Source organism: Callorhinchus milii, unplaced genomic scaffold (assembly GCF_018977255.1).
Source record: "Callorhinchus milii isolate IMCB2004 unplaced genomic scaffold, IMCB_Cmil_1.0 Scaffold1, whole genome shotgun sequence".
In the NCBI taxonomy this organism is placed as follows: domain Eukaryota; kingdom Metazoa; phylum Chordata; class Chondrichthyes; order Chimaeriformes; family Callorhinchidae; genus Callorhinchus; species Callorhinchus milii.
Window position 1 is genome coordinate 30,558,337 of NW_024704742.1, and position 20,786 is coordinate 30,579,122.

Consider the following 20,786-nt stretch of genomic DNA (forward strand, 5'->3'; position numbering starts at 1 on the left):
CTTTTCCTTGAAAAAATAAAAGTGTGACTCAATTTAGAAATAGCATTATAAAATAAAACCTTACAGCAAATGAAATAAAAAAAATCATACAACTGCAGAAAAACTGCAGTGATATTTTCATTGACAAATCCCACTAGGGAAACAAAAATGATTTATAAACTACGATTCCCTGATATAAACCCATTTTATGAATGAAGCAGAAAAAACGGCAGCTTAAATCTGGTCTTTCTCTGAATGACCCAATGTTTTCTCCCTTTCCTCCCCCCCCCCCACCCACTCTCCCTTCTCCGACCCAAATCGTCTCGAGAAGATTTTCCTCGCCGTCACTCGCCTGCAGTAATTGAATCAATTCCGTTCCATGTACAAACAGCTGGCCTGCCTAGTATTTTAACTGGCTGCTTGAACAAGGACGGACAAAAGAGCAACTAGCCTCAAATGTTCAAGCTACATTTTCAGTGTCTGAAAGGCATGCCGCACTGAAGTTTATGTACTCACAGTTCCTTGGGATTTCTCCTTGACATCGTAGACCGTTAGCTTCACCCGGGTCGCCTCGTAAATGGGATAGCCCGGTGGGAAAGTAACTCCAGTCAGAAACACTGGCTCTCTTGTTCCCTGTGTACCATAAGTAAACAGACCTGTCTCAGTAAGCTAACAGCTGTGCACAGGGCAGCATAGAAAGAAATGACAGGCGTGCCAAACAAGAAAGCCTTTTAAAATAAAAATTCCCCATGCACCGAAGAGAACCTGAAAGCCACTCCACATTAACAGCCACACTTGCAGTGTTTACCAACTCACAATCGCCCTAAAAGCTGTCATGACTCAAGCGGGAGCTCACCATATGGTTGGCACTGCCCTCAAATGGCTTTGTCCTCAATTGTCATTCCTGCTTTCAAGTGCTTTTAAATGCCAATAATGATATGTTTGAAACAAATCCGCTTCCTTCTTCACTGCAGCCGTGATTGGATCACTTGTGGGACTAATGCCAGGGTTCTCATAGGCCAACGCAGCCCTGTATAAGCACCCGCCCCCACCCCGTGTGCTTATCCAGAATGTTGTTGTTATTTCAGCTTTAATTGTATGCTCTATGCATCTCTGTCCACCGCTGCTGCTACTGTCATTCTCATTGTAAACCCCTTTGCAAAACACATTTAGCAATTGTGTGTGCTGGTCCAGGTTAATATTTTGAAGTGGTCAGCAATCTGTAAAGCCAGCGCGTGAGGACATGGTACTTGCTACTGCTGAAGGCCACGGATAAAGAGCAGATTGAAGCATTCAAGAGAGTAAACGGGAGGATTCTTGGAAAGTAAGGGTGTTAAGGGATATTGGAGGGAGGGCAAATAATAATAATAATCCTTTCATTTGTTTTAGCGCCTTATCACATCGTCGACATGTCTCAAAGCGCTTCAAGGGATATCCTGTAAAGTGGATTGATTGTGTATTTTGTGGATGAAATGCAGCAGCTAGTTGCGCACAGCAATGTCCCACAAACAGGATCTGCTCTTTATCCATGACCGATTTTATTTAGGGGGATAATTGGCCAGGACACTGGGAGAAACTCCGTTCTCTTTTCAAATAGTGCCATGGGTTTTTATCATACACTCAACAGGCAGACCGGACCGCGGTTTAATGTCTCATCCAAAGGATGGTACCTCCGATAATGCAACACATCCCGGCACAGTATTAGAGTGTCATGTTAGATTATGTGGCCAGGAAAGGTAATTAAGATGGCCATAGACTTAATGATGGAGTGGGCTCCCCAGTCCATTTGTGCTCCTATGAGATCTAAAGGTAGTAATGAAATCCAAGGGATGATTTGATCATGTCGCTTACAGTGTTTCAACTTCATCTCATCTTAAACAAAGGCTATGCACCCAATACACTCCAAGGCCCTTGCACTCATCATCTGTTAATTATTTCAGGTAGTTTATAGAAGGGCCATAAATTTGTACTGTGGACCCACATGCAAAGTGAAACTTTGATCTCACGTGTGCACATATGGTTACAATACACGGGTGACAAAATTGCAAGTGAGGTGTCAGTCAAATTAGGCACAGGTTGTACCTCACCCAACCGTGCAATTTTTAATTGCTTCTGTACATAAATTCATATGGAGAAGGTGTGAGAGGAATTAAGATCGTCATCACTGAGAGTCAACAGGTGTTTATAATTCTGAAGCGATACAGACCAAAAGGTTGCAGGTTTAATAATAATAATAAACCTTGCATTTGATATAGTGCCTTATCATGCCTTTGAGATGTCTCAAAGTGCTTCACAGAATATACTGTAATGTTAATCCATGATCATTGCTGAATCAGCTGTTGTCAGTAAAGTCAGCAGTCAAAGGTTTAATATTCCACCTTGCCTTAGCTTGCAGGATCATTTTGTCTTATCTCATGGAGTCCTGTACCGTAGTGGTTAGAGCGCTTGCCTCACAAGCGAAAGGACCCGGGTTCAATTCCCGGGCAGGGCGAAATCTTAGGCACGTTTCCTTACTTCACACGCTTCTGTTTACCTTGCAGTAAGTTGGAACCCAGTTATTAATTGATTTGCGGACTGCTTAATCCCTTTTTTTAAAAAAAAATTGGTCACTCAATCCATGACTGTTTGTGGGACATTGCTGTGTGCAATTGGCGGTCACGTTTCGCTAACAAAATATACAGTCAATTCACTTTACAGTATATTGTGTGAAGCGCTTTGAGACGTCTCAACGACATTATAAGATGCTATATCAAATGCAAGGATTCTTCTTATTAAATGCTCAGACATGCTACCCCATTTGAAGGGCACTATATAAATGTAAGTTGTTTTAAAGTTCACACATGAACACACAGAATTGTGAAATATTATTGAATCCAGTATAAATTTGGAAGCCGGTTTCCTTTTAAAATGCTACAGGGAAGCCAACTTCGGAATCAAGACTGAATTCAACATTTGTGCACAATTCAATTACATATGTTCTTTATTTTAGAGACAAATGGTCTCACATCTAAGAGTAGGTGAAATTTCAAGCCCCAGACGGCTAAGAGATTGTCTTTGGGATCATTGAGCTGGAGAGGATGTAGGGGGGGGGAGAGAGGGGGGGAACAGAAGAGGGAGTGGGAGGGGAAAAGAAGAGGGAATGGGTGGGGGGGGGGGGGGGGAGAGGAGTGAGAAGACAGGAGGGAGTGGAAGGGGATTAAGGGGAAGGAGTATATAGTTTCCATTACTGATTGCTTTCCTGTGCCCCCTTTTGGAAAGGGTGAGCATGAGACAGGATGGGGCTTGGGAAGCCCTAGAGCAATGAGACCCTCACAGTCTTAGCTCAGAGATAAACAGTTACTTGGGTGGGTGTGCTGCACTGCTGACAGTGTATCCCAGCATGTGTCAGTGGCTCCACAGGAGAGACAATTGCCCACAAAGATGAACGATGCTCCCTCCCTGCCTTGCATCAATCTCCATTTGTTTCACAATCAGCCAAATGATGTCTAGTTAATTGAGAATTTTTGCTAAGTTTTGCTAAAAATATACCATTATATTTCTTAATGCACTTACTGCCTTTATAAAGTGCCTGCCCCAGCTCCCTCCCTCCCCAACATCCCTGCAATCTCCCACACCGTTAACTTTTAGTTGCCAACTGCCTGGTCGCATATACCCTTTTCACCCAGCAGAGGAGGTGGAGACACAAGTCACACACACTCCCCCATGTTTCAGCCTCTATCACCACGTTGATGTCAGCTGCTGGTACATTCACTTTACAAGAGATGAGGCGCGTAAGGAGGTTTTAATTTCGCATTCCCTGTGGTGGCAATCACTGTTGGTTCATTTAGTTTGCAACTTTCCCGCAGCGCTCCACAAATTCCCTTAACACCACCATCTATGCCACTCAGTAATTACTTCAAACAGAAATACTTAAAACTTTATTCTCTTCTCTTCAAGGCAATGTGTGATGCTTCCTGCCCAGCAGTTTAACGGGCTTTTGTACCTCTCCCAGATGGCATGTCCAAGTACAAATTGGCATAGGCCACGCATAGGCTCAGCCCCCTCCCACCCCCCAAAAATGATGCTTAACCATAGTGGCTTGCCACAATAATAATAATAATATCACAATAAATGACCCCACAATACCTGTGCGGTCATTTAACTTAACTAATTTAACATGATGACTTCCATTTGTGCAGTCCTTTTCACGTAAAAGAAATATCACAATGCACTTCACAGAATGAGACTAATTATTGGTGAATATTGTTTATGGAGGCAAATGTGGAAAATAACCCACCACAACAAAGCCCCGACAATCAAAGGGATATGCAGAGTTTCGGGGTCTGTTTGGATAACCGTGGGAGGAAAAAACTAAAACATTTTTTGAAGAAGGATAACATCCATGTGTATTATAGCACAGAAGGGACTAAAATGAATGACTCAGTCAAAGGACTGGGATCAGAACTGTAGTTAAGGAAGAAACAACAATCGATTAAACGTCTAAATGGAATAAAACCACCCCTTACAGACCATTCACGGGTGAACCACCACACAGGGAAGATTCCTCAATCTTGTGTAACATGCAACAGCAAGGTAACTGTTTTGTTGTTCCATAACACAAACAAGGTACAGTGTGAAAGAACATACTATTCTGACTCAATTTACTTTCACATAAACTGTAAGTGATAAAACATCTTGCAGCTAAAGGCAGCATGTCACGGGATATATCAGTGTTTACATGCCACCAGCAGCAAACATTGAATATCCCAAGCTGCCATTTATTCCCACGTACCATTTACACACAAGTGCTACTGGGAAAACAAGATACATCTTTAAAACCATTGTTAGGCCACATGCTGGCCTTGTAACAAATAAAACTTCATGGGTGATGTTACAATACAATCATACAAAACAATACAGTTTATATTTATATAACACCTTTCGCAGTCAGAGAACTTCGAATGGACTTTGCAGCCCTGGCACCCGAGGTAGTGAGCCGAGGGAGGAGAACAAGGGAAAAATGACTGAAAGCACGATCAAAGAGGTATGTTTTGAGACAGACCTTGAAAGAAGGGAGCTATGGAGAGTCAGAGGGTCTCCTTGATGAAGTTGCAGTGAGTAGGGCCAGAAGGCTGAAGCCTGCCCGCTGATAGTGGGGCAGACATGGTGGTGCCAGTCAGAGGGTTGAGGGGAGAGTACGAAGCAGGCCAGTGCTCACTGAGTGAAGAAAGCGGGGATGATGTGGTTGGAGGTCACAGAGGTAGAATGGAATGAGACTCAAAGGATTTGAAGTTGTGAAAGGTTACGATGGGCCAGGCTGATGCTACACAAAGGAGTAGGCTGCTGTGATCTATATGCAGCTCACATTGTGATCAATGTCTTGCAGCAATTTCAACCTTGCTTCACTTTCCCCTTCCACAGAGCTCCCTATGCCTGTCTAATACTATGCTGTACCCAACACCACAATTTGTGCGAGTGGATGGAGTAAAGTAGCTGTAGACATTTCACTTTGGCATTGTTTGCACTTGCATTTGGAAGCTCCTTTCCGACAAATTACAGATTGTCTTATGTCTGGGAAAGGAGGAGGGAATGATTTATTACACAGCAGTCAGTATAAATGGCAGGCATTATGAAAGCAGATGTGACAGCTGGTAGAGAGATGGATCTCCCCAGTTGACGTTGGTGTGCATCCAAATTGCCAGTAGCAGGAATCATACCCCACAGTTTGATCTATTTAAGCCTGCCGCTGGCTTGACGTGCATAAACATCATGTTTATACTGATAAATGATGGTAGGATATGGGGTGAAATCCAACCTTGATACGGCAACAGAGTTGTAGTGATTGTGCAGATAATTTGGGCCCTCTTATAATATTAATAATAATAATAAAATAATAATCCTTGCATTTGATTTAGCACCTTATAACGTCGTCGAGACATCTCAAAGCGCTTCACGGGATATACTGTGAAGTGGAGTGACTGTATGTTGTGGGAGAAACTCGGCAGCCAGTTGCGCACAGCAACGTCCCACAAACAGCCATGGATTTTATTTGGTCACAATGTGGGCAGATCGTGACCGTAGCTCCTATTGATGGCGAAGGACCTTCTATGGCTATTGTCATACTAACACAATAGTCATAATCTCATTTCTGTTGGGATCTGTGATCCTTCCAAAATTTGTATTGAAATTACAGATGAGTGCAAGCTGTAGATTTCAACTAAATAAAAAGGACAGTTGGAGGTGGAGAGGGGAGAAAGGTTTCAAAGCAGCTCCAATGTTTTAAAGAAAACCGCTGAAGCCAGTGAAATGTTGAGATGAATGAGTTGCTTTATTTACTACCACCTGTACTGCCAGCTGTTATCTTCTTTGAAGTGTCTAATTTGACCTTTGCAAAATGGTCTTTATTCGAGGTGGGTCAGCTTTCCAAAGCATATTTGCTTTGAGTTAACATTTCAAACAAATGATTTTTTGTTCCTGTGGAGAATTGTTCTCATTCTAGTTCATTGTGATTGATTGGACATTTGTTTGAGTCATCAGAAAAGTCTCCAGTCTATCAATATTCATGTTAATGTTGCCTTCAAGTCCAACCATTGACTGCCAACAAATGCAGCTCTTTACAGCTGCGCCACAAAGTGAAGTATTTGTCACATAATAATAAGACTTAGAAGATCACAAGATCAGTTTGGATGAAGAACTGATCCCATCCTTCCAGAATGCTAACCCGACTCTCTTCCCTTTATAACAACAAGTGGCTTCTTAATTTGTGGAGTCCCATAATAATAATAATAATAATCCTTGCATTTGATATAGCGCTTTTCACGTCGGGAGGACGTCCCAAAGCGCTTCACAGAACACACTGTAAAGTGAATTGACTGTATATTTGTGGGCGAACGCGGCAGCCAATTGCGCACAGCAATGTCCCACAAACAGTCGTAGATTGAAAATTACCAATTTATTATTGTTTTTGGTTTTGGAGGGATTATTATTAGGCGTGTGGAGTAAGGAAACTTGGCCAAGGTTTCGCCCTGACTGGAATTGAACTCAGGTCTCTCGCTTGCAAAGCGAGTGCTCTAACCACTGAGCTACAGGACTCCACAAGCGAGAGGACTCATGTACAATTCCTGGTTCCTGGGCAGGATGACCTTAGACAAGCTTTCTTACTAGCACACACCTCTGTCCCTAGCAGTAAGTAGGAACACGATTGTTAGTTGATTCGTGGATCGCTTTCCGAGGGTACTAATCCCTCAAAAAAATGTGCTCACTCAATCCATGACTGTTTGAGGGACATTGCTGTGCCCAATTGGCTGCTGTGTTTCTCCCACAAAATACATAATCAATCACTTTGCAGTATATTCTGTGAAGTGCTTTGAGACGTCTCGAAGATATAATAAGGCGCTATATCAAATGCAAAGATTATTTACCCTTCCTGGTAACTTGTTCCAGCTGTTGATTATCCTCTGTGTAAAGAAATATGCTGGTTTTTTAGTCCTGAAATTGCCCTTCACAACCTGAACCTGTGCCCTCTTGTATCTCTAAAATAATAAGCCTTAATTTCATCAATTTATGAGCTTTATAGATTTATGAGTGTATAGAAGCTCTCTGAGATATTATATGAATGCAAGTCGTTGTTGCATTTGAAACTCCGATCAGTACCCCTCAGCTTGGACAACCCTAATCTCTATCCCTAATTTCTTCCCTGGTTCTTTGTCTGGCAGGAATTGAGAGATGAAGTGTGAAAGTCAATGGCACAACTATTACTGAAACTGTTTTTTGATGGGAGTTTTTGTTTCTCGTTTTAAAATATTTCCCCATTTAGTTTCCATCTGACACAACCCCAACACAAAATACGTCTCCTGGTTGTGAGGACGGCCTGGGAACTTGCCCCCCAGATATTTGTCAATACATCTTTATTTTGTTACGTTCTGTGCCGCATTCGATTCTATCCTCCCTCCCACACCACAGATAATTCCTAAATCAAAAGGATTGAGTAGCTGCTGGTGTCTCTGCACACACCCTGTTTGTCCCTCGCACCCAATGCCTGGGTGCAGAGCTTTGAGTTTATCATTCACTCAGACTTAAAGCCTCAGTTCCAGTCGTTACTTACCTTCAGGGTAAAGAAATCCACATGAACTGGCTATAATGGAGTCATTTTGATAAGCAGCACAGTGCATAGAATGGGCAAAATGTATCATTAAAGCCAAAATTGTACGCAACACATTTATCACTGACGAGGTTAAAATGCAAAGTATACTTAATTTACAACAATAACTTGTATTTATATAGGGTAACGTCTCAGAGTGTTTGACAGTGGCATTTACACTCAAAGGTGAAAACTGACATTTGAAAAGCCAACTCCAATGCTTTCTCAGCAGTCAAATGTGTCATTAGCTTCAATTGGGTATGTTCTGCATGTGGTCTGCAAATATATGGATCAGTGTAAAATCTAATGCACATTTAATGAAAGAAAATGGTGAGGACGTGTGTAACCTATCCCTTCCTTGAACCTCGCCTCTTTCACTTTCCTCATCTATATGCTCCCTCTTGGCGATGTCATCGGCAGATACAGGGTATAAATTTCCACATGTAAGCGGATGACACAGAAATCTAATTTGCCTCCTCCAGTACGGGTCCACCGATGTTCTATCAGCTTGTCTAGCAGACATCAGGGCCTGGAGGCAAACTTCTTGCAGCTGAATGTGGACAAGGCGGAAGCCATACTCCTGTCAACGTCTTCACACCTGCGGATCTGAACTCCTCAACCTTCCTGGGCTCTCCTTCAGACTCACCGAACCAGTGCCGATCCAGGCATCTGGTTCGACCTCCAGCTATCCTTCCTCCCCCACATCCAGTCCCTGACGAGGACCACCTTCCTCTACGTCTGCCACATTGCCCGCCGCCGACCGTACCTTACCCCAAATGCAGCCGAAACCCTCATGCGTGCGTTTGTCACCTCCCGCCTGGATTACTGAAACGCACTCCTTGCTGGTCTGCCTAGCTCCACTATTCAAAAGATCCAGCTCATTCAGAACTCAGCTGCCACATACTGACCCGGACCAAACTGCGTACCCCCATCACACCAGTTCTGGCCAGGCTTCATTGGCTCCCCATCACCGAATGCATCAACTTCAAGATCCTCACACTTGGCACACATTCCATATATAGGTATAATGCTCCAATCACAATGCTGTAATTAAGTTTTGTGCCTACCACTCTAATACCACTCTAATACCACCCCCTTCTCACTGTCTCTCATATCCCTAACTCGGCCTCTTTAACTGTCCTAATATGAACTTGTTATTCAGTTACTCTTTCCTGTCTTTGTTCGCCATCCTTGGGCAGCTATCTGGTCCATTCCAGTTTAACCTACTCTATGCTGATTATAAAACCACAAGCCTGAACAGTTTTTGTACAGAGTCACTATCGGGCATTAACTGTTGCTCTCCTTCACTCCCCAGTCCAATAGCCATCACTTCTCGGCCCCTCTGCTCGACTAGAACCGGCCTCCTGCTTGTCCCTCGCACCCTCCGCTCTACCATTGGAGGTCGGGCTTTCAGCCACTACGCTCTGAAGCTCTGGAACACTCTCCCTCAATCCCTCCGCATTTGCCTCCTCTCTCCCCTTTTTCAAGTCCCGCCTGAAAACTTTCCTCGTCGACTGTGCTTGCGGTCACCTCACCAACCCTCCCCAGCTCGGAGTCAGGCTCCACTACTGTTGAGAGCTGTGAGACGCCACCCTCAGTGGAGGGCACAATATAAGCGCAAGTTGTTTTTGTAGCCCTGAGGGAGCCCGGGCTGTTCAGATGAGATTATGTAAGGCTGACTATATAGATGGGGTAAAGGTTACCTGCTCTTACGATCAAGATTTTGTTGAGTAATTTGCTTGCTTCATGTCAGGGAAATTCAGCTGTGCTCAGTACAGTGCATCGTTTGTTACAATAGTGTGCAAGACTGCTTCAGTGATGGCAACACTTCACGCACACTGAACTGTCAAGGTGCCCAACAGGGCTATCTGTTAACTGCCAGGGCTGTGTCAGTGGATTTAAAACTGATGGAACATAGCAATGTAAAGGATGGCACAGAGTCCCAACCAGTTTTTGTCCTCGTGTTGCCTTGATTAATCGGTGCAGTACCAGTATGCCTGTCATCATGGTAACTGCCTTTACCTTTGACACAAAACAGCCTCACACAAAACTGGAATGACTTATTACCCCCTCTCTCTGCTCCCATCTGCAGAAATAACTCATGGATATTAGCAGCCCTTCTATTTATTGGCTACGTTTACTGTGACTCTGCACACCACTAACTGTAAAGGTTAACGTTTTTGCTTCTCCGACTTCGTTTATTCTCGTCTCACGGAGATTATTTTTAGAACGCCTCTGGCAGTTTCTTAACCCATGTATATCGCATGTTTTATTATTATTAATAATCTGTGCATTTGATACAGCACCATTCACATTAGGTAGGCGTCTCACAGAGCTTCACTGGAAATTCTGTATTTATAGGCGAAAGCGGCAGTCAATTTTTGCACAGCAATATTCCACAGACAGCTATGAAGTAAATAGGCAGTGATTTGGTGTGAACCGTACAGTCAAACTTGGTGCTGGAGGTCTGCTCCTCCTGGGACAACCTGAAAGCGGTGCTTGGATTCACTGCCACATTACAAACACAAAGGAGACACTCGAAAAAGTGATCATCGGGGAGACAGTAGAGATCACTTCAGAGCTGAATTCTCATGTGTCAGCATGACATACATAGAGCTCCCTGGAGAAGGAAACCATGTCCAGTGCGATTGCCATATACACTGTCGTTTTCCTGATGATGAGTGCTTTTTCAATCCCCAGTGACAATTGACTAAGTCTTTGCTCCCCCAAGGTACATATTTACTCCTGGATGGGATAGAAGTTTCCATGGGAGAGCAAGAAAAAGTCCAACAGATTTTAGTTGACTCATCACTCGACATGCCCAAACAGTGCGAGACACCGATAGCAAAGACAAATAGGATGCTGGGCTATAATTGCCAAATCAGTTGAGCTCAAATCGTTCTCAAGAAGAACTCTTTCTCAAACATTACATTAGCCAAAACCTGGATTACTATGTCCCTCTCTGGTTTGCCCTAAAGGTGATACAGAGGTAAAGACTGAGACTGATCCCCAGTGTTTAGATGGATAAGCTATCAGAATCACCCAGATAAGATAAAGGGCTCTTCATCCTTGAAAACAGACAACTCAAGGGAGCTTTACAGAGATATAACGTGATTTGTGGGACGTTGTTATATTCAAATTGGTTGCTGCATTTGCCTACAAAATACATAGTCACTGCACTGTAAAACCCTGTGAAGCATTTTGAGACAATCTCCAATGTGAAAGGTGCTATATCAAATGCGAGAATTATTATTAATGGGATTGAGACAGTAAACCCAGAACAATAGCTTCAGATAGCCAAAATAGCAAGACAAGGGGGCAAGATTCAGGGTTGTGAAAGACCGTTTATGATTAACATCAGGAAGTGTTCGATCCTCACAAGGACTAAGTTATCAGGATGGGTGTTGGAAGCAGGAGACTATTATAACAAGGTTAATATATATGAATTATGGACAAGAACTGTCACAGGCCTTCCGTCCCTTAATATTTTGTCACTTAATTTTAATTTATAATTCAGAGATAGAACTTCAGACAGGTTCCATGAAGAATTGTTAAAAGTAGATAAATTTCAGGGCATTAGGCCAGGCCTGAATGTAGCAGGAAATTAGTCCTGGCTGAATAAATTACATAAATAAGAAGCCATTGAAAAACTAGCATGTTTATTCAATAGCATGTGGTCCCTAAAGACACACATTAATAGCTAATGTTGGTGTCTTAGCCCGCGCAGTATGCATGAAAGAGAGAGCGGTGTCATATTTATTCAACAAGTGTATCCAACTGATCAAAATCACAACTTGTACTTTTCATAGGACCTTTCACATAAAAGAATAGCTCAAAATGTATACATTTTATCCCTGTTCACCTGTTTCCTAGCTCCAATCACACTTCCTGACAACCTGTTCAGGTGTTAATTACCCTCTGAATAATGAACATAAATTGTCCTGCTTTTTTGGTGTAGCTCAAAGAACAGCTCAAAGCTTTAGAAGTGCTATGTCTTAATACACAGTAAATGCACGCATTACCAACACGAGACTGTGCACAAAGTAAGAATGTTAATAATAATAATAATCCTTGCATTTCATATAGCTCCTTATCACGTAGTTGAAAAGTCTCAAAGCGCTTCACGGAAAATACTGTAAAGTGAATTGACTGTATATTTTATGGACCAAAAAATGTTGGGGTGAAACAAAGGCAACATAGGCACACTGTGATGCACTAATTATAACAAGTGATAATTATTACTGTTATTTGTACAAGGATTTGAACAAATCATTTTGTACTGCTTGTGGGACATTGCAATGCACAAATTGTGTGCTGCATTCGACCAGAAGAAAATAGAAAAGTCACACTACCTGTGAAGCACTTTGAGACAACTTGAATGACATGGTCCTATAGCTCAGTGGTTAGAGCACTCGCCTTGCAAGCGAGACACCTGGGTTCAACTCCAGACAGGGCGGAACCTTCGGCAAGTTTCCTTATTCCACACGCCTAATAATAATCCCTCCAAAACAAAACAATAATAAATTGGTCATTTTCAATCCACGATTGTTTGTGGGACATTGCTGTGTGCAATTGGCTGCCGTGTTTCGCCCACAAATATACGGTCAAGTCACTTTACAGCATATTCTGTGAAGTGCTTTGAGACGTCTAGAAGACATGAAAAGCACTATATCAACGGGCACTGTTGTGAGGAGAGAGGAGGTCAGAGAGGTAGGGGGGTGCAGAGGAGTGGAGGCATTTGAAGTCTTGAAGTCGATCCTCTCTGGGACAAAACTAAGACTTAGACGACTGTCAACAACTTTTTCGATGCTCTCCAACAGGCAACAGTACAGCAGTACCTGGATACCTTCTGGGTGATTGAATAGGCAACCTGGATACCTTTTGGTGATCGAAGAGGAAACCTGGATACCTTCACACAATTCCACTTGAGCTTCTTTGAGCTTAATTAAGGAATGGAGCACAGTTAGCAATACTGGAATTACTGGAATTCTCTCCCAAAGTTCAAAGCTACCACAGCCATCAATTGATTAATAGCGTAAGCAGTTTATTCCACTTGTGAGTTAAGACCATGATAATCCATTGACATCAGTTCAGTGGCGATAACAAATGGCTGCATTAGGCAGAGGCAGCGACATGTAGCTCAGTGGGTGAAATTGAAACATACAGCCTTGAAAAGGATTTATAACACCAGATGGAACAGCAATGAACTGACAGTAAAGAACAGTTCTGGCTGTAAAGAACAGTTCTCTGCGAATAAAGGCTGCAGAGCGGAGGTTTGGAAGTTGCTGCGTATGATTTTTTTTCCCCTAAACATGAGAACAATCGCCTAAAGCAGTCAATAAATATCTGGGGTCGGAAGGGGGGGAGTGTGGGAGGGAAATCAGTGAATGTAGCAGTGTGATAGCAAGATTCAATTAAATTTGCTGCACTCTGCTTTCTGAGATAAATGTATTGGAATTAACGTTCCTTACGTTCTTTCAAATTTTCACGGAGCACTATCAGGAGCTAAAAGTTTTAGCAGCTAGGTTCATTTTGGGATTACAGTGTTTGATTGGCTCATCGTACTCCCTCCCCACCACCTACCTTTCTGCCAGTCACAAATCACCAAAAAAAAATGTTGCAGAAATTGCAGGTACGTCAGCCCAGCTCAGTTGGTTGCACTCTCTCCTTTGCGTCACGAGGTTATGAGTTCAAACCCCACATCGCGACTGTCTAATCTTCTCAGTGCTTTACAGCCATGTTAAATGCAAGGATTATAATTAATCTTCAGTTCTATTGAGGGTGAAAAATATGGTATATAATATAATTGCCACATCACATCCCGGATTTTTGATAATATTAATAATAATCCTTGCATTTGATATAGCGCTTTTCATGTCTTCGAGACGTCTCAAAGCGCTTCACAGAATAGACTGTAGAGTGAATTGACTGTATATTTGTGGGCGAAACACGGCAACCAATTGTGCACAGCAGTGTCTCACAAACGGTCACGGATTGAAACAACCAATTTATCATTGTTTTTTTTTCTTGAGGGATTATTATCAGGCGTGTGGAGTAAGGAAACATGCCCAATGTTTTGACCTGCTGGGAATCGAACCCAGGTCTCTCGCTTGTGAGGCCGGTGCTCTAACCATTGAGCTACAATCCTTGCATTTCATAATAATAATAATCCTTGCATTTGATAAAGTGCCTTATTATGTCTTCGAGACATCTCAAAGCACTTCACAGAATATAATGTAAAGTGAATTGACTGTATATTTTGAGGGTGAAACTCAGCAGCCAATTGCGCACAGCAGTGGCCCACAAACAGTCGTGGATTGAGTGACTAATTTATTGGTTTTTTTTTGAAGGAATTATTACCCCAGAAAAGTGATCAGCCAATTGACTAACAATTGGGTTCCTACTTACTGTAGGTAAGCAGAGGCAGGTAGAGTAAGGAAACTTGCCCAACGTTTCGCCCTGCCAGGAATCAAACCCAGGTCTCTTGCTTCTTATGTTGTTGAGATGTCTTCAAGCACTTCACAGGATATACTGTGAAGTGAACTGACTATATATTTTGTGGGCAAAACAAATATTGATCCCTAGTTTGGTTGTAAAACTTTTACAATGAGAGTGGTGGATGGATGGATGGAGAGTTATAGCTCATGCCGCACACATAGCCTGATCCAAAACTCTAAATTGTAAACACTGCTTGCTTGAACACTTACGGAAAGATTGTATTATTAAAACAAGCTGCTGTTAGCAGTTTCTAAAACTCCTCTGCAGCAACTGTGGGTCAGAATTAACCTACGATACGAACACAAATGAGTCATTGAGGTTAATTCAGTGGTTCACTCATTACCTAGCAATTCAAATGGACCGCCTCCTTTTCCCCTACCCACTCTCATCCTTCCCACCTTGGGTTGTTTCATGAAGCCAGGGACCTGTGGCTTTGGATTTCTGGTTCACGGGTGGCAGCTTCCAATTTAGTGAACAAAAAGAAACGTTAGAGACGTTCTATCAGACACAAGGATCGTTACAGAAAAAAAACACAACATATCCAGCACTCTGAGTCTAATGCCAAAGGCTCAGCAACATAGACATCACCATCGAGAATGACGTGGGGAGCAGAAATAACACACAGATTCCCAGGCAAGCACAAGTCCATTAAATATCAAATTAACTGCTAAATTGCCATCGCACTAAAATGTTACATTTAACAGAGTAAATCACAAGGGACGGGCGGGGAACACGAAGCAGACCGGTGCTTGACCAGCGAAGGGAGCAGCTGGATCAGTGCTGTACTTTAGAGTAGCTGGCGTATTGATGAGGTCTGCTGCCTTCACAAACAAATATAACTAAGATGGAAACTTTAGTTAGCAAATACATTTTAATCTCTATTTCAAATAAAGCTCCTTTTTTTCAGGTCATTAATTTTAAGTCTTTTAAACGGAATGATTAACACATTTTTAATACATCAAACACTGAAGATAATAATAATAATCCTTGTGTTTGACATAGCGCCTTATCACGTCTTTGAGACGTCTCAAAGTGCTTCACAGAATATACTGGAAAGTGAATTTACTGTGTATTTTGTGGGCGAAATGCTTTACCATTAGTAAAAGAACTGCTCTGGGAATCAGGCCTCAAACCAAAGGTGCCAGACTTTGCTCCATAAACCTATGTGACCTCTCTGGGCACAATTCCAGTCAAGAGTGCCGCCTGATTATAGGAGTGAGGCAGGGAAAGGGCCGCGGAGCTTGGTCAGCTGAGCAGCTTAACCAGTTGCTGAGGGAATCAACGGTTACCTCAGCTGCCTGTGAGGCAATTAAAGATTCTGAACAAGGCCAAGCTAGGAGGCTGCTCTCCCAGCTCAGTCTAACCTCGGAGTAACATGGGAAGTAATAATAAATAACAATAATTCTGTACAGCCCATCTCTTTGATTCTATATCTTGACTAGGTCACACATATGGGGATCCTTTATGCATCAGTGATGTTCAGCTTTCATTCCGTTCAGTCATAGTTTAGAACGATTCTGATAATCATTGTATTTGATACAGCGCCTTGCATGTCATGAGGATGTCTCAAAGTGCTTCACAGGATTCACTGTAAAGTGCAGTGACTGTTTTTTAGGTGAACGTTCAGTGTGCAGTTCCGATCATCAGCATTTAATGGGGTCCAGAGAACTGACATTTTAACAAAAGCCTACATAAAAACAGGAGGTGCAGTGTACTGGAAACTTAATCATTGTGGGATCCCACCTCCAAAAAAATATTCAAGGGGAAAAAGTTCTTGATAAAATTAACTAAAGACACAATTGAGGGGAAAAGGTTGGTCAAGTTTTGAAGTGCTGAACATTGCTGTTTTCCATCACCAATAGCTGCCTTGGGAACACAACCGCAAAAAAAAATAAACTGCACTTATATAGCACCGTTCAGCATCATACGATAGTGTCTCTAAGCATTTTACAGAGATGGAGTGGGAGTAAAATAGCCTGAAATTGGTTGCGTAGCATACTTGAAAGCTCGATATGACTCATAACAGGTGAGATTCATACAACAGCCTTTTCTTTTACACCCACAAGCATTTCTGCAAACTGCGGTTCCAGCTGAGAATTTCTCAACTCTTGATCTATGGTTGCATTTCTTTCCGCACTGGGTTCTGTGGAAGATGCAAAATTTCCCAGGGCAGGAACCTGAAAGATCAAGGAATAAAGAGTTCCTGTTGGCGGTGTGGAAAGTAGGTCGCCTTCACCGTAAGAAATCACTCAAGCTTCCACCTGAATCAACCATTGAATCTATTAAATGAAAATTGGTGTCTTGCAGCGAATGGCTAGATCCAAAGAGACCAGCGAGCTGCTTGAGTTATGAAGTCACATTGTCTTAAAGTGACCAAAGGTCTATCCCTCAGCAGCTGGATTCACAGTCCACAGAGAACTGACTAATAAGCAGCAGTGTCTGAGGCACCTGTCATTTCCTACCAGGACTTATAGAGCTTAGCAGCCAGTTGTCATTCATCTTCTAAGGAACTTTGGATTGTTCTTTTTCGCACTCCCAAGAAAAGTGGGCTGACAAGTAGAATGTTTCATTTCAGATTCGGTAATTAGTTGATGCGACGTCAAATCTACAAAGATTTACAAAGGATATACAGCACGGAAACAGGCTACTCAGCCTAACCAGTCCGTACTAGTGTTTATACTCCACACAATTCTTCACTCATTCCGTCTATTCCTCTTCTTCATGTGAAGGTCTAGCTTCCTCTTGAATGCATCCCCCACTCTTTGGAATGCCAACCCAAATTCCCTTCACCTTGCTCCCTCCCTTCTTCAAGGCATGTCTCAAGAACCTCCTTTTCGACCAAGCTTTTGGCCACCCTCCTACCCTCCCTGCACTCCACCTGTTTGTGTCCAAATCCCTGACTGTCCAGTGCCTTGAGACGTCCTCCCAACTTGAAAGTCGCCATACAAATGTAATTTTGTAATGTATCTACACTATCTGATTCATTACTTCAGGCAGTGAGTTCCACAATCTCACCACTCACCGTGTGAAGTAGTTCCTCCTAAGTTCTCTTTTAGATCACCTAGTCACTGTTCAACAACAACAACAAAATTACATTTGTATAGCGCCTTTCACTTTGGGAGGACATCCCAAGGTGCGGGACAATCATTGTTTCAGACCCGTGCTGGGGATTGGGATTGGGGAGGGTGGAGGGCATGGGGGAAGCAGGGTGATTGAACACACGGTCGAAGAGGAGGGTCTTGAGATGGGTCTTGAAGGAGGCAAGGTAGGGGGCGAGGTGGAAGGACTGCGGGATGGAGTTCCATTGGGTCCTATACCAAATGTATGGATGATTATTATTATTATTGACTAAGCTAAGTGACTATCTTACTTTTAACTGACCTCAAATGTCAATCTCTGTAGTTGAGGTAATGAAGAAACTGAGAAAGCAACTTGTGCTCCAACCATTTTGCCAAGGTTGGGGGTTTAGGTGGGCGGGAAGAGGTTTGCTAGGGGAAATTATTCTTTTGCTATGGGAGGGGAAAAAAACATTGTTCTGTAACAGAAAGAGGCACATGACAAACCAAGGGCAAGTAACATGTAAAAAACTGGCAAACAAAACTCATAATGGGGCCTCGATGTTTGGGAATCCATAAAATCATATCAATAAAAAGGGGCAGTAGTCAGTGTCACTGTGTATGCGCACAACCGGCTGACTTGCTCCCTGCACAAGGGCTGGTTCCAAAGCTAGAAGAAAAATTGACCAACTTCTGGGGTATTAGGTCACTGAAGACGTCACTTTCTGTTTGCACCGAATGTGCAAAGAAAGAAGTGATGTCTCAGAAACCCGATGACCTGGAAGTTGTTCATTCTATTTAGAGCAGGAAACTAAAACAACCTGGGAAGCTCATTCCGCTATAGTGCAAATTCGGTTATGATTGGTAACTGTAACTGAACCGTAACCATAGCCATTCGTTACCCAATTTTCACTATAGCGGAATGAGAGCAGGATTGTGGTATAAGATTTGGTGGCTCTTGTACAGAAAAATGACAGCGCACACTTGATAATAATAATCTTTGCATTTGACATAGCATTTTTCACACGAGTAGGAGTCCCCTAGTGTCACAATGTGACATCATGAAGTAAATTTTATTTGGGGGATTGTTGGCCAGGAGAAATTCCCTTCTCTTTTCGAATAGTGCATTGGATCTTTAACATTCACTTGGACAGGCAGATGGAACCTTGGTTTAATGTCACATCTAAAGGACAACACCTCTGACAATCCAGCATTGCATTGGAGTGTCAGCCTCGACTGAGTTCAAAATCCCGACATGGGGCTTGAACCCAGAAACTTTGGACTCAGAGGTGAGAGTGTTACCAACTGAGCCAAGCTGATATTGTACATTTCTCTGTGATTGTTAGGCGAGTGTTAACATCCCACTGTTGTGGTGTAGCCAGCATTCAGTATCAAGGTATGAGCCACAGAGAAGAACTCATCCCTTATCTCATAATGATGACAAGCTACTGTGCTTCTTTCAAATGGCTCCTTTTCAACAAAAACTCAAAACTGTTAATTTTTCCATTGCAAAATAGTAAATACAGCTGATGTCAATGCAAATTCAGGGGAATTTTTTTTTCCTTTCAATAAAACAAATCCTGAAATGCACAGTACAAATACGAGCAGAAATGACACACTTACCTCAACTGTTTCAGTGTTGGAATATCTGCTCAGAGTCGGCTGTGAAGGGCTTATGACAGTGATCTGCACAAAGGCATTTGGTTTCCGATCACGAGCTGCAGCCACCAGCTCCTTGCATGCTGGTGAAAAAGCAAAGAAAGAAATTGTCAGCAGGACTTCAAAGGGAACAAGAAAAAAGTTTTTTTTAAAACAAAAAAAAGAAATTATCAACACAGGATGGACAGGATCTATCTCAAACAGAGAATTTGGCTCCAGAGACGCAACTGAGTGAGCAAAGGAAGTCCTTTGGAAAAACCTTACAGAATTAGGAAGTCACGTGCTCAGGGCTGATGTGGAGACTTAATTTTCACAAACCTTTCCATCAAGTATTTGAGACGTCAATGATCCCCAACCAAGTGTTACTTGTCTGATTTTTCTCTGCTGTAATTCTGTTTTGCTCTGCAGAGTTCTCGCTGTGGTAGAATCAACTCACACTATCAGGCACCACTGAATTTTGCATTGTTTGGTTACTAGAGGGACACACACACATATACATACATACAGACATACACACAAAACCTACTGTGTGTCACTTTGTGAGTTTACAGCTCATGTTTTATCAGGAAATAACTCACTCTGGCATCCGTTACCCTTGAACATTTTAACCTCATTCCTGACCACCAAAGGAAAATAAAACCAAAGGCAGAAAAGCTTTCAGTTTAATTGAATGCTCTCCCCATTAAAGATCTCAGCTCATGGGTTAGCACTTGTTCATCCTCCACCCGTTGGCATTATGCACAGCGAGCATCTTTTTTACACAAACTAGCAATCCCTTAAAGAGAGTCAGTCACAAGATGTGAAGGATTTCTCACGGTAGGTAGAGATTTGTTTTTCAAAACAAAAAGAAAAATGATTTATAGAAACAAGAGCTTTAAGGATCGACAAAGTAAGCGAACGATATAGGAAAGGCATTCGGAAACGAACACATACCATTCAGATGGTTATAGACTTGTGAGATCAATCTGCTTAATGCATTTGCCAGAAGGGATGTTAAGTTCAGGAAATGAAATCCATGCTACGGTCTGTTCTGAACAGTGTTTAAACCAGGAACATGTTTAAAATAACATTGGTCAATAATCAAATGCATATTGGCATGCTACCAAGTTTGTGTGTGGAGTGGAGGAAAATGAATGAATGGATGGGATGGGATTTGAAAAGAACACATGATTTTGTGATTATATCCAGGAACAAAATCATCATTGCGCTATCTGGTAGGACTGAAAAAAAATCCCAACAAATTCCATGCATCATTCCCTTAGGTAAGCATAAATACCATACAATCTATACTGATAATGAGAGCAAATTGTACCCTCATTTACCACATACCAGAATTTTATCACTTTTCCCTCCTCCCCCCGGTGACATATTAGACAAAAACAAGGATGCAACGCATATTTTAGCCTTGCAACGATTCTTTATTTAAAGAAAAAGAAAAGTTGTACAACAAAAGCATGTGTCTCCTTGTTTTTCAG

The 20,786-nt window shown here is 42.3% G+C and overlaps 1 protein-coding gene across 1 annotated transcript in view; it reads right to left on the reverse strand.

Annotated features, from left to right (window-relative positions):
- inpp4b (inositol polyphosphate-4-phosphatase type II B) overlaps positions 1–20,786 on the reverse strand; it is a 203,354-nt gene that overhangs the window by 173,207 nt on the left and 9,361 nt on the right. The window contains exons 3-4 of the mRNA XM_007897646.2: positions 19,276–19,394; positions 496–612 (exon numbers count right to left, since the gene is read on the reverse strand). The gene's annotated coding sequence lies outside the window, so the exon portion shown is untranslated. The remainder of the gene's footprint in view (positions 1–495; positions 613–19,275; positions 19,395–20,786) is intronic.